Source organism: Ailuropoda melanoleuca, chromosome 1 (genome assembly GCF_002007445.2).
Source record: "Ailuropoda melanoleuca isolate Jingjing chromosome 1, ASM200744v2, whole genome shotgun sequence".
Lineage (NCBI taxonomy): Eukaryota > Metazoa > Chordata > Mammalia > Carnivora > Ursidae > Ailuropoda > Ailuropoda melanoleuca.
Window position 1 is genome coordinate 191582607 of NC_048218.1, and position 26118 is coordinate 191608724.

Here is a 26118-nt window from a genome sequence, read left to right on the forward strand (position 1 = left end):
CCCAGCATTTATGGACCCTACTTTAACATAATAGTCCTTTGATAAATATCTACTGGATGAACCAAAGTTTCTGGAAAAAAACACCAATACGGAGCTCTTGTATTTTCTTAATTATCCTCCGTCTTTTCCTCCTTAGGGTGAAACTGCTAAGTTTCACTCCACACAGAATGGAGGGCATGCTAAAACTAGATGCAATTTTTTTTCTGAGGAATTGCTCCAGCAGGAAGGAGTGTTTCAGATATATCATTCAGTTACAGGTGCAGAAATTGTTTCTGGGAAACATTGCCATTATTATCTCTGAAAGGCAAGTCAGTGGAAATTTTTATTTTCCATTTACAGATGGACAAATGGAGGCTTTCTTTCTCATTTACCAATTACAGAATGCCACTCTGTCCCAAAGTACTGTGCTAGGATTTTCACAGGATACAAACATGTACATGACAAGGTTTTTGTTCTAAAGAATGTCATAATCTGGTTAGGATGAAAATCTATTTGTATGCAAGAGTAACAATAACTTGGGAACATTTAATTTAAATCATATGAGTGGTCCAAAAGGAAGTGTCAAAGGGAATAGAGAAAGGGAGGCAAAATAATTTCCAGCCAAGGTGATCAGGGATATCATTGCGGTCAACATAGTATTTGAAATAAATACATTTTTGTGCTGGTTATTCTCCATTTAGCCCCTCTATTAGTTTCTGTGACTGCCATAGCAAATTACCACAGACTGGGTGGCTTAAAACAACAGAGTTTTCATTTCTCGCATTTCTGGAGGCTAGAAGACAAAAATCAAGATTTTGGCAAGGCTCTGCTCCCTCCCTAGGCTCCAGGGCAGAGTCTGTCCTTCAACTCTTCAGCTTCTGCCGGCTCCAGGCTTTCTTTGGCTTGTGGCCACGTCACTCCAATTTCTGATCCTGTGGTCACATTGCTACCGCCTCTTCTTTCTCAAAACTACCATTACTTCTCTTGTATTAGGTTATCTGTGATTGCATTTAGGGCCCACCCAAGTAATTCAGGATAAGCTCCTCCTCTCAGGATCCTAAATTTAATAACATTTTGTACCATATAATATAATATTCTCAGGGTCTGGGGATCAGCATGTGAATGTATTTTTTGAAGGGGCCCCTAGTCAGCCCATGACAGCCCCCTATCCTTCTCTGCCCTGCTCTGTGCCCCACGAGGCTGATACCATGATGATATGATCTGGATTCCATGGCGCACTGGCTTAATGTTGGGTTTGGCCAACGGGAGGCATCAGCAAGTATCAGAGGGCAGGGGGGAAAAGGGGTTGAGGTATTTCTTCTCCTTTCCTCCCTGCTTTAGCACCATGGTCCAGCAGCAGCTGTGCCCCTTCACAGCTGTAACCTCCTTCTGAACTCCTGTAAACATTATTTGTCTCCCTCGTCTCTTCAGCCCTGAGTCTCCATTCTTGCAGTCCTTAGGTGCCTCAATATTCCTCTTACGTGCCCCAAACCCTACCTACAACCTCGCAAGTCGTGTCTTCATCAGATTATTTTCAAAACCCCAGCTGAGCGTACCTTGAGTTTCCTGCCATGCTCTTGTTGGATATAGATATGGAGAGGCAACGATTTAATTTCCAGAACAGACAGACTCAGGTTGCTTCAGTCTAAGTTTAAGCAATGACCAGTGGGAACTGGAAGGTGATTCAGCACACAATACGGCCATAGCAGCGGGGCTAGCTTGCCGCCTCTTCCGCAGTAAATAATCTGTTGCTCTGCACTCTAATTATTTATGACTGGGACTCTCTGCTTCTGCTGCCCTTGCTACTAAGTACTTTCTATTCTTTTCTCAATCTCACGGCTTCTATTGCGTCATGGTTTCTGAGGCCACATGACTTCTGTTTTTTTCCTTTCCTCTGTCTATCTTCTAGCTTCTGCCCAATGCTAACTGCTGACACCCTCTCCGTATTTCATATTCAACTCCCCACAAAGGACCTGCGTGGGTAGACGGCTCACCACCAAGTACAGACTGTCGGGCAGAGCTTTCTTGGCAAGCCACCACATCGGCATAGGCTTATTGCCCTTGGTTAAGGACCTGCTCCTGGAACAAATGGTTTTGTTTGGAATGGCAGAATAAGTTGATGAATAATTTGGTTTCCTGTCTATTAGAAACCTCGAGGGGGTTATAGATGTGACAGGTATTCTGATGGTTTCAGGCAGTTATCAAAATCCACAGGAATTCCTGTTGTCCAGTTGAGGATTAAGGCTACTTTTGAGCTATTCGTTCCAAGTCTTTTTATGGCCAAGGATCCTTTTAAATATTTTTATTTTCTTCCAGATAAACTGCACCTTTTTGGAGGTAATACACAAATTCTATCAGTTATAGTGAAACTAATGAAATTTATTATCAGCTATGATTATCTTCTAGAATACACTCTTGGACTCTTGGCTTTAAGCCAAGAGAATTTAGGAAATGGTGGTTCCATTTAGAGAAATGGAGCCTGAAAATCTTAGCCTATGTTTCACAGAAAATAGAACTAAAACCCAGAATTAATACTAATGTTTTATTTAGGAGATGTAATCCTAGGGCAGTAAGAGTGAGAGAAAAAGGGAAGGGAGACACAGAAAGATGGGAAGCGATGCAAGATGGTGCCCGAACAATCTGAAGAGACAATAGGTATGCCTGTGTGTCCACACAGAATACCTCCAGTCGCTATACAGTGAAACCTCGCTCAGGTTAGTTCTTGGGAGGCAGAAAGAAAAAGGAAATCCATCATTGTGGCTCCCTCCCATTTCCCACTGATCAAGATTCACCACACCAGGAGTTACTTTTCCCCACACTTTTAGGTTATGTAATATGGTCCCATTGTTAGTCTCTCAGCAAGCCACATGCTCTCTAGTATGGCCTTTAATCCTGGTTGGGGAATACAGAGAGAAGCCAGAAATTCATGGTGTGAAGCTGGTGAGCCTGGTCACTTGGTGGCAGTCAAGGTGGGGACCAGGCTGGGAAAGTGGCAGATAAGTCCAGCCGTAGGTTGTGGGCCTACCTGGGCCCAAGGAAAGCAGGTCAGCTGCACAGTGGCAGAGACAGAGTAAGCAAGGAAATGATGACAAGAGAATCTGATGAGGCGCGTAAGATGTGTCTGATATACTCAACATTACAAGGAAGGATATGGCTGAAACTTACAGGTATGTCTAAAAGGCCACTGGAAATTCGGAACTGAAACTACCTCCAGAAAAGACTGTGTTTTGAGAGTTACAGAAGGAATAACCACAGAAAATTATATTTCCAGACAGCATAGAACAAAGGAGGAGGAGCATGGGCTTTGGAGATAGGCAGAGCTGTGCTTAAATTGCAGCTGTGTACAATCTTGGGAAATTTTTAAAAATTTTTATTTATTTATTTGAGAGAGAGAAAGAGCAAGAGTGGGGACGAGGGGCAGAGGAAGAGGGAGGAAGAAGCAGACTCCTCACTGAGCAGGGAACCTGACAGGGGGCTTGATCCCAGGCCCTTGGGATCATGACCTAAGCTAAAAGCAGATGCTTAATCGACCGAGCCACCCAGGCACCCTGATATTGGGCAATTTAACTTCATTTCTTAAAGCCTTAGTTTCTTTATCCATTACATGGGGATGATGATACTATATAGTTCATGCTTCAGAAGCATTTGGCACAATGCTAGGCATACAGTAAATGCTAAGTAAACTGGCAATTACGATCATTAATATCATTCCTGGATGACTGTAGCCTTCCCAGGTTTCTCTTCTCCAGACTGACTCTCTCTCTTCTCCAGACTGACTCTGTCAGTACTGGTCCTAAGTACTCTTGGAGCAGGGTGGGTGGCTCATGCCACAGTCCTTTAATTCCTCTCCACGGCAGCTGCCTCTGGATCACTCCAACACTTGAAGTCATGAAGCCCCAGTGAAGGAGGGTGGCCCCCTACAGGGTGCTGACATATTAAGCCCCAAGAAAGCAGCACCAGTAACCCATTATTTTTGGTAGGAGACCGGACATACCTTAAATAGTCCATTTGCCTCTATACATTTTTTCTCCCTTTGAAGTAAGAAAATAATGTTTTTTGGTCAAAGCTTTGCCTTGGTGTCTCAAGAAAACACAGCCAACTACTTAAGTGCTGCTAGGTCCTTACAATAAAAAAGTTCTTGTAAAACATTAGAACAGAGTGGGGCACCTGGGTGGCACAGCGGTTAAGCGTCTGCCTTCGGCTCAGGGCGTGATCCCGGCTTTATGGGATCGAGCCCCACATCAGGCTCCTCTGCTATGAGCCTGCTTCTTCCTCTCCCACTCCCCCTGCTTGTGTTCCCTCTCTCACTGGCTGTCTCTATCTGTGTCAAATAAATAATAAAATCTTTAAAAAAAAAAAAAAAAAAGAACAGAAGACATTCCTCTTTACACAAATGGTATTTGATGGGATATCATCTCCGGATTACACATATCAAGTTTTCTTTTTTTCCCAGAAGTTGAAATTCTTTTGAATTTGCATAAGCATATGAAATGCCAGATACTTTAAATACTTAAGTATGTAAATGATTTGGAAATTTCTGGAACAACAACAGAAACAAACACATATCACGCTTCTGTTCAAAACCTCTATCACTCAGAACAAAAACCCAAATCCTTACCAATGGCCTCTGATGACCTGTGGGAACTGGTCCCCGTAACTGGATTTCATCTCTTATTGCTAGGAGGCAGTATAGCATCCTTTGGTGCCTCAAAGCCCCCAAAGCCTCTGGAGACAGACTACTGAGCGCCCCAGCTGTCACTTGACAGTTCCATCATTTGGGGGTGGTTTGCTAAGCTTCTTGCTTCAGTTTTGTCATCTGGTAAAAGAGAACAACAGTACCCACTTCACATAGTTGTTGGGAGGATTAGTTAATATTTTTAAGTGCTTAAAATACTGCTACTAGCAAGGACTAGCTTAGTGTTTGTTAGATAAATAAGACACTTCCTCTCCTTCACGCACTCCAGCTACGCTGGCCTCCTTGCTGTGCCTCCAGTAGGCCAAGCGCACTCCTGCCCAAGGGCCTTTGTACTTGCTGTTCTCCCGGATGGCCACCTGACCGCTTTCTTCACCTCCTTTAAGTCTTTGCTCAAAAATATCACCTTTAAAATGATGACAAGCCTATTTCAAATTGCTGTCCCCTCCTACTTTGTTTCTTTTTCTCATTAGCACATACCTACTTCTAATACTGTATAAAATTTGCAAATTTATTTGTTTTTCGCTTATTTCCCCCAACTAAAAGGTAAATAAAGCAGGAATATTGGGGGTTTGTTTGTTTGTTTTTTAGAGAGACAGGGCATGTGCGAGCGGTGGGAGGGTGCAGAGAGAGAGGAAATCTTAAGCAGGCTAGCATGCCCGCATAGAGCCCAAGGGGCTCAATCTCACAACCCTGAGATCACGACCTGAGCTGAAACCTGGGCTCGATCTCATGACTATGAGATCATGACCTGAGCTAAAATCAAGAGTTGGATGCTTAAGTGACTGAGCCACCCACGAGCCCCAAGAATATTTGTTTTATTCTTTGATGTATCCCAAGTGCCTAGAACATTGCATGGGACGTAGTAGGTGCTAAATACTATTTGTGGGATGAATGAATACGCTGTTTTCAGATGAACAAATTGAGTCTTTTTTAAAGATTGATTTGTAAATGAGCTTCCTAATATCCATGTAAAATGCAAAAGATCTCCCTAAAAGTTGTTCTCTTAAGCTGTATAGATATGGTCTCCTTCCACAATATTGTTTAAGAAATGGATTAGGGAACTTTTTTTCCCCCAAAGATATTTAAAGGTAAATCTAAGTTAACACTTAGGTTGAGCTATCTCTAATACCTGGGGATCATATTCTGAATTAATGAAATTAATTACTTGCTAGAAGACTCTGTGGCACTGTCATTTATCCAACATGACCTAGAAGTTATCAGGATATGGAAAGAGAGAACTAATAGACACCCACTCTAGGTAAGGTAAGCAGCCAGGCTCAGACCTGTGAGGCAAGTATCCTCATCATTATAGCACAGATAAACAAACCTACGCCTACAGAGACCCTAGATCATATACCTGATAGGTGATAAAGCCAGGATTCAAACCACCAGTTTACAAAATCCATACTCTTTCCAGTATCTCACTTTAAACCTCTGATTTCTCATTTGTAATATATAGTATCATTACTTAGGCACAGAGTTATTATGACATTTTAAATAGCACATGTAAAATAGTATACTCAGTAAATGACAGGGTGTTTTTAATTTTTTTTTTTATGGTTGTACTTCAGAAACGATGATGAGACTTTTCCCATGGGAAACAATCACATAGCCTCCCCAGGGAGAAAATATAAGCCCTGACTTATGGGGACAGCAGAAGTAGGTCCTATGGGATAGATTAGTGGGACTAGTCACATTACATATTAATAAGAAGAATTTTAAATTCAATAAAAGCTTAAATACTTACTGTACTTTTTTTCATTAAGAGTTGACTTTAGGGGGGCGCCTGGGTGGCACAGCGGTTAAGCGCCTGCCTTCGGCTCAGGGCGTGATCCCGGCATTCTGGGATCGAGCCCCACATCAGGCTCCTCCGCTGTGAGCCTGCTTCTTCCTCTCCCACTCCCCCTGCTTGTGTTCCCTCTCTCACTGGCTGTCTCTATCTCTGTCAAATAAATAAATAAATAAATAAATAAATAAATAAATAAATAAATAAAATCTTAAAAAAAAAAGAGTTGACTTTAGGGACTCTCATTAGTCAAATTTGAGACAATCTGATCACCAAAATTTTGTTTGTATGGTTGTATAAAAATGATGGTTATGGGGTGCCTGGGTGGCACAGTGGTTAAGCATCTGCCTTCGGCTCAGGGCGTGATCCCGGTGTTATGGGATCGAGCCCCACATCAGGCTCCTCCGCTAGGAACCTGCTTCTTCCTCTCCCACTCCCCCTGCTTGTGTTCCTGCTCTCACTGGCTGTCTCTATCTCTGTCAAATAAAGAAATAAAATCTAAAAAAAAAAAAATGATGGTTATATCCAAAGAAAAAGCCACACATTCAAAGTGACTAAAAAGGGGGAAGGAAAGAAGAGATGGGGAAGGAAATAGGAAAACAAAAAACCTTCTTTACAGAAGAATGCCAGCTAATAAATGTTGAAGAAATGATGAGGTTTAAGAAAAACAATGTTATGCAATTCCCAATGTAATTAACTCATTCAAAGACTATACGTGGATGGATAAAACCTTTGGGTGAAGGGTTGATGGGTGTTATAGGTTCGGTTGTGTTTCCCGAGAAAGGTATGTTGAAGTCCTACCTCCGGGACCCTAGAACGTGGTCTTATTTGGAAATAGGGTCATTGCAGATGTAATCTGTCAAGATGAGGTCATCCTGGAATAGGATGAGAATCTAATCCAGTATGACTGGTGTCCTTGCAAGAAGATGGTCATGTGAAGATACAGAGACACAGGGAGGATGCCATGTGAATATGGAGGCTGAATTGAAGTGCTATAAGCCAAGGAACGTCTGGGGCTACCAGAAGCTAGAGGAGGCAAGGAAGAATTCTCTCCTAAAAGTTTCAGAGGGACACATTGTTTTTATACTTCCAGCCTTCAGAACTATGAGATGATACATTTCTGTTGTGTTAGCCACCCAATTTGTGGTTACTTTGTTACAACAGCCCTAGGGAACTAAAACAATGGCACACAGGGTAGCGGTGCACCCAAGCATCACCACGCATATCCAAAGAGTGGATACTTCATCAAGTGTCACAACTTAACATCTCTAATAGTGGACAACCTGATATTATTTTCCTCCTGATACGATGCTGTACAAGGTACATGATATCACTTTGATAGACTGATTGCAATAGGCCCAGATTCTTTCCCTCCTTATCAGCACCCCTTGCAATGTGACTTTGCAGCATCTCCCACCAAGAGGTAGAGTTTATTTCTCTGTCACTTGAATATAGGCTGGCTTTGTTATCTTGGTTGGCCAATATAATGCAGTTAAGTGATAGAGTGCCAGTTCTAAGCTAGGCCTTGATAGATGTTACATACTTCCACTTTCTTTCAGACCCTACCTCTTCCATAAGAATAGGCCAGGGCTAGCCTGCTAAGTGTGAGAAATGAATGGAGCTGAGCCCAATCACCCCAGTTGACCAGGGATCCTAGACCAGCCAGCCCCCAGTCAATGTGCCAAATGACTACAGATCCATGAATGAGTCCAGCCAAAATCAGCTGAGCCCAGCCAGATCAGCAGAACTACCTAGTCAATTGTTGAATGCCCCCTGAGTGTGGGGATGGGTTGGTATGCAGTAATAGCTAATCATTACAATGATCTATGTACTATTCTTGCCAAATATGTTCAAATGGAAGCTAATCATGAAAAAAATCAGAAAATCCTGGAGTATGGAAAATTCTGTATTACAATCAGCTTGGGTATTACAAGTCCATGTCATGAAAAACAACAACAAAAAATGAGAGGAGACTGTTCTAGATAGCTAGAACAAGGTTCTTCAATCTCAACGCTAATTGACATTTTGGGTCAGCTAATTCTTTGTTATGGGGGGTTGTCTGTGTATTGTAGGATACTTAGCAGGCATCTGTGGTCTCTAGCTAGATGCCAGTAGCACCCCCAGTCATGACAATGAAAAGCTGAATGTTCACTTTGCGGCCATGGACTAGAGACAGAATCAAATGCAATGTATGAACCCTGTTAAGATCTTAGATCCAATAAAAAAAAGATGGCCATAAAAAACATTTAGGACAATTAGAGAAATTTAAATGTGGAATTAAAGATATCAAATCATTAATTTTCCTGGGTCTGAAAATGGCATTGCAGTTATGCAGGAGAATGCCTTTATTCTTAGGAGATGTATGCGGAACTATTTTAGTGAACGATCATAAAGTATTCAACTTACTTTCAAATGCTTCAGTGCATAAAAATGTGTGTTTATAGAAAGAGATACAGCACAGATGACAACTGATGAATCTAGGTGAAGAATATAAGGGCATTAATTCATTGTATCATTCTTTTGACCTTTGTGGGTTTGAAAAATTTCAAAATAAAGAGTTGGGAGTAAAAAAGTAGTTAACCTCATCTCCATTTCCTGACTTCTTAACTAATTTAATGTGATACAAAGAGTAGGCTTCTTCTAAATGAATCTGGGTGCTCATTCTGCATTGCTTGGACAATGAGCTAGCTCTAACCAGGTATGGGGGGTTGGAGGCTGAGGAAAGGGGCTTCTCCCAGCCTGAGGAACTGTCCCCAAGCTCTGCTTCCCATGGGACCACTGGCTTTGCTTGTGTAACATCCCAAGGGCCCAAAAGTTTAGATGCTGGGCAGCTCATGTGTTTCCCAGACAACTCTGGTAAAGAGCTGGCACTAAAGTCCAGGCTGCCTGATGCCAAGACAGTCTGATTATTCCTTTCGCTGATAAGGCTTACTCTCACACTTACTTGCTCTATATAAAAAAAGAGATTAAAAGAGAGGCAGAGTTCCCTTCCCTGGAACACAAACCATTCTGTGGGGCCAGCAGGTCAGCCAGGGAGAATAAGAATCCTCCTTTCTGTTAATGACTTTGATATTGTAAGTTTCCTCTTTTCATAGTAAAACCTAATTTTTTCACCTATACTATATAACATAGTGGAATTCAAATCAAACCCTGGTGCATTAAAGTGGCAACTGTAGCCAATCGCAAGTAGTAGGTCCCTAAGTTATCCACAACTTCTGTCTGACTTGGCTACAAATCGGAGGTTCCCATGACCTCCTACCCTTTGGATTCGATTATTTGCTAAAACAGCTCACAGAACTCAGGGAAACAATTATGTTTACCGGATTATTGTGTAATAAAGGATAATGTAAAAGATATAGATGAAGAGATACATAGGGCAAGGTCTGGGAGGGTCCCAAGTGCAGGATCTCCTGTCCCTAATGAGTTGGGTTGCATCACCCTCCCAATAGCTGGATGTGTTCACCAATCTGGAAGCTCTCTGAACCCCGTATTATTGGGATTTTCATGGAGGCTTCATCACATAGGCATTATCAATTATTAACTCCATTTCCAGCCCTTCTCCCCTCTCTGGAGAATGGGGGTGCGGCTGAAAATTTCAAGCTTATAATCATGGCTTGGTCTTTCTGGGGACCACCCCCTATTCAGGAGCTATCTAGGAGCCCACCTCCTTAGAACAAAGGACACTGCCAGGTAATTCAAAGGGATTTAGGAACTGGTGTCAGGAAGTGGGATCAAAGACCAAATATTAGGACAAAAGATGCTCCTAGTGCTCTTATCATTTAGAAATTTAAGAAGAGCTTTAGGAGCTCTGTGCCAGGAACTGGGGGTTAGAAACCTATATATATATATATATTATTATTTATTTATTTATTTATTTTTTTAGAGAAGGGGGAGCAGCAGGGGAGATGGAGAGAGACAGTCTTAAGCAGGCTCTATGCCCAGCGCAGAGCCTGACTCGGGGCTCAATCTCAAAACCCTGAGTCCATGACCCGAACCGAAATCAAGAGTTGGACGCTTAACCGACTGAGTCACCCAGGCACCCCCAATATATATATTTTTTTCTGTTATCTCACAGTAGGGCACTGTATATTATATGGTGTGCTTTGTGTAAAAATGGTGTATATATGTGCTTATGTGGAAAGAATACACAAATAGTTAACAGAAATAATAATAATAATAATAGTTAACTTTTTTGGAAGTTTGAATTTATTTTTATGTTGGTATGGTGTCTTACTTCTACAATGAAATAAAATACACAGATTGTGCCTTGAAACATCTTTCAAAATGTCAATCAGTATCCCTTCCGATACTTTTGTAGAAAAAATATTTTAATTACTGAAACAGGATGAGGCTGTATGTGGGAAACTCAATTTTAGCTGGGGATGCAAGTATTCAAATAATACTGATCCATTACAACTAGTTGTATGATTTTTAGAACTTGGGAAGGCTAGATCAGAGCAGTTACTAACTTTCTTAAGTATTGGTCACTCACCCTTCTCAAATTACTCAGGCCAAGTCTTCAGCAAGACTCCAACTGGAACGCAACAGTAGCCCAGCAAGGATAAAACAATGTAACAAGTTTTTTTTCTCCTTCTTCCTTCTTCCCTCTCTCCTGAGTTTCTTCAGGGACATGGAATTGAAGACACAAACCTGATCCAAAAGTACCACGAACATGGGGAAAAGTTGCAAAGATGCATAAATAATTCTTGTTCTTTGTAAATGCACCGTATCTGCGTCTGGCAGCTCCTCTTTAAAACACCCAAGGTACTCATCTGAGAGGACAGCCTCTATCAGGGGAACGTTTTCTGTTCCCAGTGAAGTGGCACATTCAGTTCTTGGTGCAGGCTCACTTCATTCCTATTAGTCATTTCACAGCTGTATCTTGGGAAGAGAAAACCTCAAATACTTTTGGCTGATTTCACTAAACTAAAAACAAGACCTTCCCCCTTTTCTCATAGTTCCCGTTTGTTTACAAATTTCAAGTCAATAGAACATGTCTGTTTTTGTGGATATTTCTCCTATATGTTTTAGTTGTCTGCTGATCTATCTACACCTTTTCCACTCTATTTGTGTATCTAGATTTGTGGCCCTAACATAGCAGGTGGATGTTGGCCCACCCACCCCAGTTTGTCTTTGAATTGATGGTGCAATTTGTGTTTGGTGGCTTATGATTCTAAGATTGTTCAGGGACACTGATTAAAAACACAGGTCAACTACCAAGTGACACAATGGATTTGATCAAGGTTTGTTTGTTATTTTTTAGGTTGTTTAAGGACATTAGATGAATGCATAAATTTGTTACTGCAGCGTTGCTATGAATACTGAAGATGCATATACCGGGATTATCATTGTAGGTTGGTTTGTGACAGCTGGCCCTGATTTCCTTATTTCCTCAAGAAGATACTTTGAACAATTATTTAAATGCCTCCTCTCTGCAATTACAATAATAATGATAATGATGATTTTGCAACTGAATATGCAATTCAGGGTGCATACATTCTACTGTTTTTAGCTTGTTTCTCTTTTTATAGTGATATCAGCTACTGTTGTCGGGGTTACTGAAGAACAAAGAACCATTTTTGTATTGAGGGTCACTGAACTACATGAAAAAGTAACCTAAAGCCAATAAAGGAAGTTACAAGAAAAATAATTATTATAGTTAGTATTTAAAGAATGCTAACTATGAGCAAGTTTTTTTTCCTCCTCAGAGAGACAAATATAGCATTTTCAGAACTTAATTGCTTTTATTTTTATTTATTTAAAGTCATCACTACACCCAACAGCCCAACATGGGACTTGAACTCATGACCTCGAGGTCAAGTGTTGCACGTTCTACCGGCTGAGCCAGCCAGGCTCCCCAGAACTTATCTGCTTTTAAAGTTAACAACAAATACCTTATTTAGTAATTATAAATACCTGACAATGTTTTTGTTCTATGGAATAGTCCATTAAGGAGAAGCAAGTGGAAAAGATGAAAGAGAGGAGAGGTAAGTGTTGTGGGTTAGAGGGAGATGATAGGGTGAAAGAAGTCAAGTCAGATGCAGAAGGAATAGGGAGATGCAGAGGGGAATGAGAGCAACAAGGGGTAAGAGAAGTAGGACAGAAAGACTGATAGTGTGGGAGAGCAGCTGAAGGAGACAGGTAGGAAGAGAGGGGAAGAGAAAAATGGGTAAAGAAGGAGGAGAGGAAAAACACTTAGTGTGGGGGGATTGCTCTTTTTTTAAAAAAAATTATTTATTTATTTGAGAGAGAGCATGGGGGAGGGCAGAAGGAGAGAGACAGAAAATCCCAATCAGACCCCTCCACCACTAAGCACAGAGGCCAATGTGGGGCTTGATCCCATGATCCCTGAGATCATGATCTGAGGCAAAACCAAGAGTTGGATACTCAACCAACTGAGCCACCCAGGTGCCCCCACAGTGTGGGGGATTTAAAGAAGTATTTTTGTTTGCTTTTAGGATGAATGTGGGGTCTCTAGAGTGTGGCATGTATACCAGCATCACCTGTTACCATTTCTCTTTAAAATACCAATTAACCGTTATTCACAACCTTAAGTACCCAAGTCATTTTAATTGTAGACCTGGTGCACAAGGTGGGAAAGTCGAAATGGAAATCTTACAACCAAGTGGATGTCCAAGCTAGCTGCCATTGCAGCATCTGGTTCCTTGATGCTTACTTCTCAGGAAAAATTCCGAATGGAGAAGGAGAGCTTAGCTGTCAGGTACCAACAGCTTCCTGCTAAGACATGCGGAGGAAAAGTTCCCAACCCTGGTGGCACATAGAAATCTTTTGAGGAACTAAAGGCCTGGCTGGTGGAACCAGCCCTGGGCCAGCGCTTTCAGTAAATAAATCCACATCCATGATTTTAAGGGAAAGAAAAAAAAAAAGAAACTTTTTGAGAAACTTAAAATTAATATACCAATGCTTAGGTCCCACCCCTAATATGTCACTGTTTTGGGATGTGATGTGGGGATTTTTACAAGTTTCCCATGGGATTCCAATATGCAGCCAAGAATGAGAGCCACTGCTTAGAGGAATCTCTCTGAATGTGCTCATCAGAGAATCCCAGCATAATGCTGGTTATTTTCGGGGCTCTGAGAGCAGTGACCTGAACATAAAATTGCATAAAATTAGACCAAAGGCCAGAGGTTCTCAACCTTTGTGCTATGTGTTTAGTAACTGACATTGCTGGAAATTGGTTGTAGAGATGGGGGGAAAGGAGATAATTTTGAGCTTGTATGGAAATATAGAGGAAGAAAATAAAATTATCAATATAAGAAAGGTTTCTATAAAAATCTGCATTTGAGACATGTTTTGGCCCAATTCCAACATTATGAGAACATCTGGTATCTCTTTGAAGACAAACTTCAGTTGACCTCCTCAGATTGATCTGAGCTGTTGGGGAACCAGAAGAACTGGTTTGCTTCTTCTCTGTTTGTTTGTTGTACTAAATGGCTCAGCTGAGTCCCTTGTCCCACAACATCCCTGTTGCCTTACTCTCTGACCTGCTCTACATGCTGGATCTGGTTCTTTTTTCTAGTGCAGAGCCACCTAGAATTCACGGTCCCTGTGCTCTCCTACTTCTGTCATTCCACAGTTCCCTGTTTCAGTTGACACTGAAAATTATTTAACCTGCCCATCCCCTGTGCTGATATTCTAATGCAGAAAATATAAAGGGAGAAGCTGTCCCCAGTCAGCGATCCTTTCATGTCAGGTAACAGATACATATTTCTATTTAAAGTGGCTTTCTGGACTGTAAGTTTCCTAGCCCAGGAAGGGATTCTCCTATGACGATTTTCATGTGAAACAGGAAAGAAGGGTTGCCTTGAGAAACCTTCAGGGGCCAATACCTGTAGGCCTACTCTAGATGATTCTATTATATTCTGGGTATAGCTTTAATTAGAAAAGATATTTGGCCTGTGGCCTTATGCAGCCAATGCTTCTGGTAACCACCACTATGGCCACTATCGTTATTTTCTGTTTTATATTTATATGCTAATCCTTTCTGCTGCGTTGTATATTTAACCCATTTACTATTTGACTAGTTGACTGTGAACTCCTTAATAGCCAGGTATATTCCCAGTATCTGGCACATAGTAGATGTCCAGTAAGTATTTACTGAATGAATGGATGAAAGTTGCAGTCATCCAGGCAATGAAGGTGAGAGCAAGCATGATGAAGCAGGGAGGAAATGAGAGGAGCCTGTTCCATTTTATCCTTCACAAAAACCAGAGTGAGCCCCTGATGGTGACAGTGGGGCAGACGCACTGACAGGTCCTGACTGAAGAATCCCCTAAACCTCGAACATTTCTACCCAGAGGGGTGGGATCATTTTTTCTCAGCCGATTTCACTTTTCCCAAAAGGACTTCTGGTTTTCAAATACACTAGGAGTCGGTGTTAATTGCTTTGTGGAATATTATTTTGTCAGCCTCATTTAGTTGTGGTAATTTGCAAAGCAATCCCCAGCAGTTGACAGTTCATCCATAGCTGTGTGGTGTTCAGACATTTCCTGGGATTCCTGCCCACCTCCCAGGCAGCTGGCAGTGTTTGCCGAACCAGGATATGTGCTCACCTGGGATTAACTTGGATCCTATAGCACATGTTGTGTCTGGGATTTTTAGAATTCTGGAAGGGTGAAGGCCCAACCTTACTTAATCCAGAAAATGAAAGTACAGTAACTCGTAATTTAAGAAAAGCAGGCACTTTACATCACTGAGTCCACACTAGGTCAAAGAGGAAATTGCAGCTCTGACAGATTCCCTGACAAGGTCAGCTGGCTGGTAGCTGGGAGGCTGGGTGGAGAATCTATATTCTCGGTGTGGTACCAAACCCGGAGCTGGGGTCTTCTGCATTTATGCCTGTGTGGATATAAGTGTTTAAGTTACTACCATTGACCCTGGAATAACACGGGTTTGAACTGCCTGGGTCCACTTATATGCGGATTTTTTTTTTAAAGAAATACAGTACTGTAAATGTATTTTCTCTTCCTTGTGATTTTAATAATGTTTTCTTTCTCTAGCTTACTTTAGTGTAAGAACACAGCACAAAATACACATACAAAATATGGATTAATTGACTGTTTATGTTATCAGTAAGGCTTCCAGTCAACAGTAGGATATATGCAGTTAAGTTTTTAGAGAGTCAAAAGTTATACGTGGATTTTTGACTGCAAGAGGGTGGGGACGGAGGTTGTTGCCCCTAACCCGGCTTCAAGGGTCAACTGTATTTGTTTCTTTTTGAAGCTCTTGGCCAGAGACTTCCTGGTCCTCCTTCACACATGCTTCAAAGTCACAGTTCAGACCAACGTGTTTTTAAAAAAAAAACAACTAGGCACTTATGAGATGACGAACCAGCCAGTCCCTGCACTCCCTGTGTCTCAGCTCCAATGAAGCTCAGCAAACCAAGGGAGGGATAAAGCCGTGTCTAATACCAGGAATTTCTAGGCTTGGATGCCAACAGGCAAAAGGACGAATTCTGTTATCTCCAGCAGGCTGAGGCTGTGGCGGCTGCTGCTGCCATCTCCTGGGAGCAGACAGACCTGAGCTTCCCACCTGAAGCTAGTCTCAGTGTTCACCTGGGACCTGCGCAGAGGCCCCATTGGGGCTAGCTGAAGTTCCTTTGTCCTAAGAAATAAAGGGGATATCCCCTTACTTACAAAGTGCTGGTATTTGCTTTTCATCTGCTCCTTTCGGCAGTGCTGTGCTCAAATAATTCCAAACAACAATAGCAAAGTTGAAATGAGTTAATACAGCAAGCATGAGAGAACAGAATCAAGGTGGAGGCAGAACTATTAGTTTTAGGAATATACCACATATTTCTCTTGGCCTTCTGAATCCTGAATGTATACATTTGAGAATTGTATAATAGGGCACATGTGAGTTTGGTGAATCTTGACCTCCAAGAATCTGAGTTTACTTGCAGGGCTGCTGTGAGGATTCACTGAGATATTGCATGAATATTCCTGGTATGCAAGAAATGCTCAATGGGAATTATTTTGGGGCAAATTCTAATCCCCATGATGATTTTCTTCATTTACTAACCAAAAATGGATGGATAGCCCCCATACCTTTCTTTCCAGTCTTCTGATCTATAGATGATTCCTAAGCAAACTCCTTTAATTTTTAAAAAAATATAATCATAAATTAGTGCTATGTTTGTGTTTTCTTCAGATTCTTATGTTGAAGCCCCTACTCCCTGATGTGATGGTTTTAGAAGGTGGGGCCTTCAGGAGGTGATTATATTTTGATGAGGTCATGAAGATGGAGCCTCCTGATGGGATTAGGGCCCTTGTAAGGGGATGAGACCAGACTCTTCTCTCTGCCATACAGCAAGGAGGCCGCCACCTGCAAACTAGGTATAAGGCTATAGACACCAAATCTACCGGTGCCTTTAGTTTGGACTTCCCAGCCTCTAAGTGTTAGAAATAAATGTTTTTGTTTTTTTAAAAGATTTTATTTATTTATTTGACAGAGACAGCCAGCGAGAGAGGGAACACACGCGGGGGGAGTGGGAGAGGAAGAAGCAGGCTCCTAGCGGAGGAGCCTGATGTGGGACTCGATCCCAGAGCACCAGGATCATGCCCTGAGCTGAAGGCAGACGCTTAATGACTGCGCCACCCAGGTGCCCCTAGAAATAAATGTTTGTTGTTGAAAATTAATAAAGGAAAACCTCACTGAAGGAGACAGAGGACAGACATACCACTCAGTGTCAGTTACAGGAAGAATTGTCAGTTACACTCTCGCAACAGAAGTGTCAACTACAGACTCCAACAGAAGAATCATCACCAGGAAAGAATCATCAATTACAGGTTCCAACAGGGAAAAGATGTACATTGTATCTCCTACAAGACATTGACTTCCTCTGCAACTCAGCTAATGAGAAGTCATCACCCTGAACTCTTTCTTTTCTCTAATGGACTTTCATTCAAAACAATCCTTTCCAACTTCTTTCTTCTTCAAATACATATCCCTTTCCTTTGTCTGTTGGACTTGTCTATGGTTTTACTGTAGCTTGCATGTCCTGAACTGCAATTCTCTGCTATTTCTGAATAAATTGATTTTTGCTGGCAAAATAACTTTTATTTTTAAGGTTAATAGCTATTTAAGCCACATAGTCTATTGTATTGTTGTTACAGTAGCCCAAGCTAACTAAGACAAAAATTGGTACACAGAAGTGGGCATGCTGGGGCAACTGGGTGGCTCAGTTTTTAAGCGTCTGCCTTCAGCTCAGGGTGTGAACCTGGAGTCCTGGGATGGAGCCCCGTATTGGACTCCTCCGCTATGAGCCTGCTTTTTCCTCTCCCACTCCCCCTGCTTGTGTTCCCTCTCTTGCCGGCTGTCTCTCTCTCTCTCTGTCAAATAAATAAATAAAATCTTTTAAAAAAGAAAAAAAGAGAAGAAGTGGGCATGCTGCTGTAACAAATACCTAAGAGTGTGGAAGCAGCTTTGGAAGTGGGTAATGGGTAGGGGCTGGAGTTTGGGGGTACACGCTGGAAAAACTCAGTATTGCTGTGAAGGGACTACTAAAGGTGATTTTGGTGAGAGCTCAGAAGGAAGACAGTTGGAGGGAATGCCTTCTATTTTTTAAGAGAATACATGAATAGAATGTTGCTAGAGATATGGACATAAAGGCCATTCTGGCTTCAGCCAGAAATGAAGAACATGTTATCGGAGACTGGAGGAAAGGTGATCTTTGTCATATAGTGGCGAAGAATTTGGCTGATTTGTGTTCTTGTTCTTGTATTCTGTGAAGGTAGAATTTGCAAGTGATGAAATTGGTATCTAGCTGAGATTTCTAAACAAGGCATTGGTATCTAGCTGAGATTTCTAAACAAAGTGTTGAAGAAATAGCTTGGTTCCTCCTGACTGCTTATAGTAAAATGAGAGAAGAGAGATATGAACTGATGAAGGAACTGTTATACAAAAAGGAACCAGAATTTAAAGATTTAGAAAATTCAAAGCCTGCCCACATTACAAAAAAATGAGAAAGCATGTTTGAAGAGAACACTAAAGGTTATGGCTGGCTGACCATTTGATGAGGAGACTAGTGTGGATATGAACCACAGACCTAATCAGCCACCTCAGCAAGGATACTCCAGTGGGAATTGAAGGGGGTGGACAAGGATGGAATGAAGAAAGGCTGTTGGATGTCTTGGATTTTACAGGACCAGGACCACAGAGCTATTTGGTTGGAACATAAGCTATTCTTCAAGACAGGGAAAGAATGACCCTAAAAACAATTCAGAGATCAGGGGTGCCATCAGGGTTTCAAAAGCGGAGGCTATCACCTCTGTTACAACAGGCCGGATGGGTTTCACCCACAGCTCTGGGGTGGGGCTACCCAGAGCCCTGGGGGTGTGACCACCATCAGGTAGAACCCTGGAAGGGAGGGGTTTCTCTGGCCTGGCAGAACAGCAGTGGCAGGGCCACCATCCTAGGGGGTCAAAAAAGCAGTACTAAAGGCAGAGCAAGGGGCCAAAGGGGATTATTCTCGGCCTTTAAGATCTCACAGAGTTTGCCTTGCTTCCATGGGACTCATCCCTCCTTCCCTCTTTCTCATTTCTTCCTTTTGGAATGGGAATGTCTATCTTGTGCCTGTCCTACCACTGTATTGTGGAAGCATTTAATTTACTTGGTTTCATTGGTTAATAGCTGGAGAGGAGTTCTGCCTCAGGATGACTCTCAACCATATCTGATTGAGATGATATTTGGATAAAACTTTGGACTTTAGACTTTATGCTGGAATGAGCTAAGACTTTTGGGGCTGTTCAGATGAAATGAATGTATTTTGCATGAGAAAAGGACATGCATTTGGGGGGGCAGGGGCAGAAGCAAGAAGTTGGATGTCTGCAAATGAGGAGAAGGGCTCTCATCAGGTACTGAATCTACTTGCACCTTGATTTTGGACTTCCCAGTCTCCAGAACTGTGAAAAATCAGTGTTTGTCATTTAAGCCACAAAGTTAGTGGTATTTTTGTTATAGCAGACTTAATTGCCTAAGACAATTAGTGAGAAGAAATTCAGGAGGAACTAAGACATACAGTTTAGGAAATATTTGAGTATCTACTATGGGCTAGTTATGGAGGATAGAAAGAAGAAGAATGTAGGTGTAGTCCTAAAACGTTCCCATTAATTACATGAGGAAAAAAGTCACTGAGAATCAGGTACTTGGGTTATGGATTCAGATCTGCAAAAGGCCAGTTGCGTAAATGACCTTAGACATGACATCTAACATATTTGGGTGTTAGTTTCTTCATCTGTAGCCTAATTTTGTAAAAGGAGATTCTTCCATTTACAGCAGAGTTTGCCCAGGAGATAGCACACTGAATACTGTATTGTGCTTCTACTTTCCTCAACACCTAAAACTGTTAAAGAAATCATGAACTTTGCACAACCCTGGGTCAGCTAAGGAAGACCCTTACAGGACCTATCTGAAGATTTATTTCTTCCTGACCACTGAAGTATGAGGCTTGCTTTAACTAAGCATGTACAAAGCTGTTGATTTATTCCAGCTCATTTAGAGGGTATATTTTAATCTTTAGTGAACAAAACAATCACGAAAACCCTTCCCTACAATTAAAAACACCTTCTCTTCCCTCTTAGCCTGGTGTGTTCCTTTGCCTGGAAATAAATAAATCAGCCAAATTTGTTTTGCTTTCTAACTCGTGGTGGTTAACTCTTTTTTATTTGACAACATTTTATATCTTATATCTGAATAATACTTCACAGTTTACCATGTTTCTTCCCCCTTGAGAAGAACAGGACCAGCTTTTGAACCAAAGAGATTCTGGCTCTGGCACTGACTAGCTACAGCTCCTTAGATAAGTTATTGTATCAGTGAAGGTCCCAGCTGGAAACAGATGGCATTCTCAAGTTGGGCAATGTAAGAGGTTTAATAAAGGAACTATTTATAAAAGTGTGAGAACACATCAGGAAACCACAGGAAGCAAGGGGTGGGAGTGGTTACTGGAACCCAGAACCAGAGAGAGCTGTGTGGAGAGACCATTTGGGAAGAAGACTTGTGACCTTTGGTCAAAAAGGCCAGTCGGCTCAGAGTGACCTTACAGGCAGGTGTCAGGGGAAGGAATCCGCCCACCCCACTCTCTTCTGTCCCGCACATGTGAAGAAGCAAACCAAAGACCACAAGTATTTAACCTTTCTGAGTCTTACTTTTCTCATTTGTGAAAGGGGAATAATAATATTTATATCTCAGAGTTTCTCTGAGAATTAAATGAGAACTCACGTCACCTCACAGTAGATAAGCTAAGCCCTCAATAATTGTTCTCTTCCTTCACCTGATCTTCAAAACCCCCTTGTGAAGTAGACAGGATAGGTTTGATTAAATTCACTTTATAGGGGTGGAAAATGAGACTCAGAGAAGTTATGTGACTTTCCCAAGGTCTCATGGCTAGAAAAGTACCAGACCTAGGAATAAAACTAAGATTTTCAACACATACTCTAGGTTTCTTTCCATAGACTATTCTTGTGTCCCTACATACTCTTCTGCAGAAGGCTGCTACCGATGGTTTCTTCTATCTAGAGCTGCTATACCTGGAGCTACAGTGCCTCTGCTACTCAGAGAAAAATTTATTGACTCAGGAATTAGTGCCAAATATGTCTATAAGGTGACTAGATGTAAGACTCTGACCAATACAGATTCTCCATATTACATCCTTGGCAATTCCACTTGGATATCTATTAGGGATCCCCAAATAGTATACTGATGTCAGAATTCTTTTTTTTTTTCTCTCTCTCTTTCGTACCTCTTAATCCTCCTCACCCATTTCACCCATTCCCTCATCAACCTCCCCTCTGGCCACCAGTTTGTTCTCTGTATTTAAGAGGGTTTGTTTTTTTGTTGCCTTGTTTGTTCTTTTGTTTTTTTAGATGCTACATATAGGTGAAATCATACAGTGTTTGTCTTTCTCTGACTTATTTCACTTAGCATAATACCCTGTAGGTCCATTCATGTTGTTCAAATGGCAAGATTTCATTCTTCTATACATGTATAAACCACAGCTTCTTTATTCCTTCATGTATCAGTGGACACTTGGGCTGCTTCTATTTCTTGGCTATATAAATAATGCTGCAATAAACATAGGGGTGCATGTATCTTTTCATTTTTTTTAAAAGTAAGTGCTACACCCAGTGTGCGGCTTGAACTCATGACCCTGAGATCAAGAGTCATACGCTCTACTGACTGAGTCAGCCAGGCACCCCATGCATCTTTTCAAATTAGTGTTTTCATTTTCCTTGGACATATACCCAGTAGTGGAATTACTGAATCATATGATATTTCTATTTTTAATTTTCTGAGGTACATCCATACTGTTTCCTATAGTGGTTGTACCAATTTACATTCCTACCAACCATGTGCAAGGGTTCCCTTTTCTCCACATCCTTGCTGATACATGTTATTTCTTGTCTTTTTGATACTAGCCATACTGACTGGTGTGCAGAGATATCTCATTGTGGTTTTGATTTGCATTTCCCTGATGATTAGTGGTGTTGAGCATCTTTTCATATGTCTCTTGGATATTTGAATGTCTGAATTCAGAATTCTCAATTCCTTCTACCTTGAAACTGTTCTAAATCTTCCCCTTTCAATAAAAGCATCACTATCTACCCAGTTATGCAAACCCCAAACCCAGGAATTTTCCTTCTTTCCTTTTCTGCCTGCCTTCCCTCCCTCACCAGCAAGTCTAGTTGGCTTTACTTCTAAAATATGTCCCAATTCAACCTCTATTCTCTGTCTCCTCTGCTAGTCCAAGCCACCATCATTTCTTGCCTGGCTACTATAATAACCTCCTCTCAAGTCTCCTCACTTCAACTCTTCCCTCTCTCCAACCCATTTTCTGTTTTGCAGAGTGAACTTTATAAAATGTAAAATGGATCACGTTTCTCCTTCTCCTTGGCTTGGTCCCTGCATAGGTCTCTTCTTCATAGTTCCATGTCATGGCTCCTTACCATACCTACTTCACCAGCTTCACTCTCCCCCATCACAATGCTCCAGCCATACTTTCTATTCTTTGAACACACCAACCCCTTTCCTGACTCAGGCCCATTGCAGTTGTTTATTCTCTCTGCCTAGAATGTTTTTGTATGCCTGGTACTTTCTTTGTATGCCTGGTACTTTCTTACTATATAGGTTATTAGCTTAGCTATATACCTTCTTAGAGAAGTTTTCCTTTACCATCCAATCTAAATATTACTCCAGTGTAGTCTTTTCTTAGTACTCAAAATGCACAAACTAAAATGATCTAGTTGACTTATTTATTATATGTGACCCTATCAGAATGTAAGCTCCATGAAAGCAGGGCCCTTGTCTGGCTTGTTTGTTTATCCTAGCACCTAGACAAAGCCTGGTACATCACAACCTCTTAATACATTTTTTTGTTTAAATAGGAAAAGATAGGGAATGATGACAAACCAAATACAATCAGTTACTTTCTCTGGTAAGTATTTACTATGAGAAGCATACTGAGAAGGCATCAGAGAGTAAAAGATGATTGCTTTTAAGGGATGACAAGATGACTAGGTCACTGGAGCTGTTGATCTCTGAAAATAATGATCCATTATTCAGTTCTCCATGAGGCCATCAGTATGTCCCAGTCTTTGAAGTGTGGGGGACCTAGAGGGACTAAATGGCTGCTGACAGTTTCCAGGCCTTCCCTGTGTATCCTTACAATGAACGCTATCACCTAAGGCAATGCCCCAAAGGCAGAGGAGGACATAGAGCTACATCTCTAAGACATGTGAGCTCCTCGTAGATGCTTGTAGATTTTGAAATTTTTTTAGTCTTCTATTTTACCTTAACATTTACATACATTTTAGGTTCAGTATAGTATCATATCTATATTTATGTTAACATATGAATACTTTAAATTATTGTACTATTTGTAAAGTCTTTGCTACAGGAAAGCCATGCTATCCTGGGTCTTTACATTCTCCATGGCAATCACACCTTAGGGATGCATGTTTGCTGTCTGAGAAGTTCTGGCATTCTCTTTCCTTTGCAAGCCAAGTTCCCTTTTAGTGTAATGTATTTGTTCTTCAATAAATATTTATTGAGCACCTGCTATGTACTAGATATTCTCATAGGACTGAGGATACAACTGTGAACAAGATATGCATAACTCTTACCTGCATGGGAGTTATAGTTTACGGAGAGAGAATAGGAAAAAAAAGAGGAAATTAAAATATATTGTGATATTTGCTAAGATAAGGAGGGAAACTAAGGGTGCCAGGGGAAATATAGAGAATGGCACCTAACCTCAAAATAGGTGATGAGGAATGATTTTCCAGAATGAAATGATCTGAAAAATGAGCAGGAGTTAGCCAGGTGAAGAATGGTGGAGAGTACTGGTGGCTTGGCTTAGACTAAGCCCTGGAGGCCAGAGAGAGCACAGAACTTAATAGGAGCCCATTCGGTGTGTTAGTTTAGTTTGGGAGGAGTAAAGCTTGTAAGGGAGAGAGAAGAGAGAAGGCTGGATAGGCAATCAAGGCAGGATATTAAAGGCCTCTGCTAAGGGATCTCCATATTACTTAAATGGAATATAAAGTCACTGAAAGTCATCTCAGGAAGAACTGGCTTAAACTGGTTTTTTTTTTTTTTTAAAGATTTTTTATTTATTTATTTGACAGAGAGAGACAGCCAGCGAGAGAGGGAACACAAGCAGGGGGAGTGGGAGAGGAAGAAGCAGGCTCCCAGCAGAGGAGCCCGATGTGGGACTCGATCCCAGAATGCCGGAATCACGCCCTAAGCCGAAGGCAGACGCCTAACGACTGCGCTACCCAGGCGCCCCTAAACTGGTTTTTTAAAAGGATCACTCAGGGGGCGCCTGGGTGGCTCGGTTGAAAATTTGACTCTTGATTTTGGCTCAGATCACGATCTTGGGGTTGCGACATTGAGCCCCATGATGGGCTATGCATTCAGCACAGAGTCTGCTTGAGATTCTCTCTCTCCCTCTCCTTCTGCACCTCACCCCCTCTCAAATAAATATATAAAATCTTTTTTTAAAAAAAAAAAAGTGTCACTCAGAAACCATAACTCTATGTCTGGAAAAGAACAAAAACTCTACTTACATTAGGGTAAGAGGTGTAGTTAGCAAATTCGGGGCTTCTAACTAACGCAACTGAGTCACCACTTAATCTTTACCCCTTAAAGTATCTCTTTCCCTGAAAATTAACCACTAAGCATCGTTGGGACTAAACTTCTCTGGCCTTTCCCTTTGTCTCTAGACTCCCAACTTAAGTCACTGGGGTCATAGCATTCCCTCAAGGAACAAATACTTATCCAACATGCTGCAACACCCAAAGCACACGTGATTTTAGAAGTAATCATATTGTGGTTTTTTCCTCAAAGATATTTATTTATTTATTTATTTATTTATTTTGAATTAATCTCTACAACCCATGTGGGGCTTGAACTCACAACCCGGAGATCAAGAGTGGAATGCTCTCCTGACTGAGCCAGCCAGGCGCCCCCTTTTTGGCATTCTTGATCTGCTATGCCAGCAAAGGCCACTACTAAGTTTTCCCCTAAGGTAACAGGAGGTCGGGAAAAGATGTGAGGCGGTTTGGGCAGCTTAATGATTAGAAAGGGAAGAGAATACTATTGAGGTGTTTCAACTCACTTGGTCATTCACTGAGAAACTCTTTGCACGAGTCTTTCCGTGGGTTAGGTGGAGATGAAGACACTGTCACGGCTTTTCAGGGTAGAACCCTTTCTAGTGAGTAAGGAGTACTCTGGTAACTGCAGGGGCTAAGCCAAGAACTAAGCGTGCATAACCTGACAAACTGGCACCTGATGGGAGCATTATCTAAAGCTGCCAGATATTCGGAGCAAATGTTCCTTTTTTGATAAGAAGCTGGTGTGATGCCCATATGGCATTCAGAGCACGAGGCTGGTATTCCCTCTCGGGTCGTTTTCTTACAACTCTGTTCTGTCTAAACTTTGGGGCGAAATTTCCGAGCTAGAAGTGGGCAGATTTCACAGCTGGAAAAAACCGATGACACACGGCTTCCCCAACTCCTTAAGGCTTTTTTCTGGTCTGACTAGCATGACTGAGCAAGACTAGTCCTCGGATTGGTGTGAGAGGGCTCGCCACAAATGTTTACAAGGAAGGGCATCGCAAACTGCAAACAGGACAGGGTGAGAGGACACAGGAGCAATTCCTTTTCCTGTTTCCATGTGACTTGGGCACGCGGGGCAAGACATTTAAAACCACGACCACGGCAGAGGGAAAGGATGCTAGGAGCTCTTCCACGCCAGCTCCCTTTCAGTGCTGTTGCCTGAAAGGACTGACACACGGAAGAGGGCAGCGGTTTCCAAAGTCGCAAAGACGTCCCTTCTCCCAAGTCCATCTTCTCAATTTCCCTTCCAGCCTCCTGACTACAATTTCTTTCTTTTCATAACATTCTTGGCTTTTTCCTTACCTTAGCTTGGGAAAAGTCCTTTGCGCCACTCCCCTCCAAGCCTCCCAGGCCAGCCCTCAGGGGTTACAGTCCAGTCCCAATTTCGGTCAATCTACTAAAGAGCATTAGGCGACGGAAACTCTGGGAGAGAACTGAGGTACCGCGCGCGCCTCAGCGGTCCACGCAGCCGGCGAGACCCCAGACAGGGAAAGCGCACTGCCCGTCAGGCAGCGGCCCCTTTA

The 26118-nt window shown here is 41.9% G+C and overlaps 1 protein-coding gene and 1 long non-coding RNA gene across 3 annotated transcripts in view; one reads left to right on the plus strand and one right to left on the minus strand.

Annotated features, from left to right (window-relative positions):
• The window catches only part of MKLN1 (muskelin 1), a 317754-nt gene that overhangs the window by 126696 nt on the left and 164940 nt on the right, over positions 1-26118 (plus strand). The gene's annotated exons all lie outside the window — the stretch shown is intronic.
• LOC117802310 lies at positions 1927-26118 on the minus strand. Its single transcript, XR_004625437.1, has 4 exons — positions 25898-26118; positions 10954-11111; positions 4598-4795; positions 1927-2306 (listed from the first exon to the last, which is right to left on the minus strand). It is a non-coding gene; the product is annotated as an uncharacterized LOC117802310 (long non-coding RNA).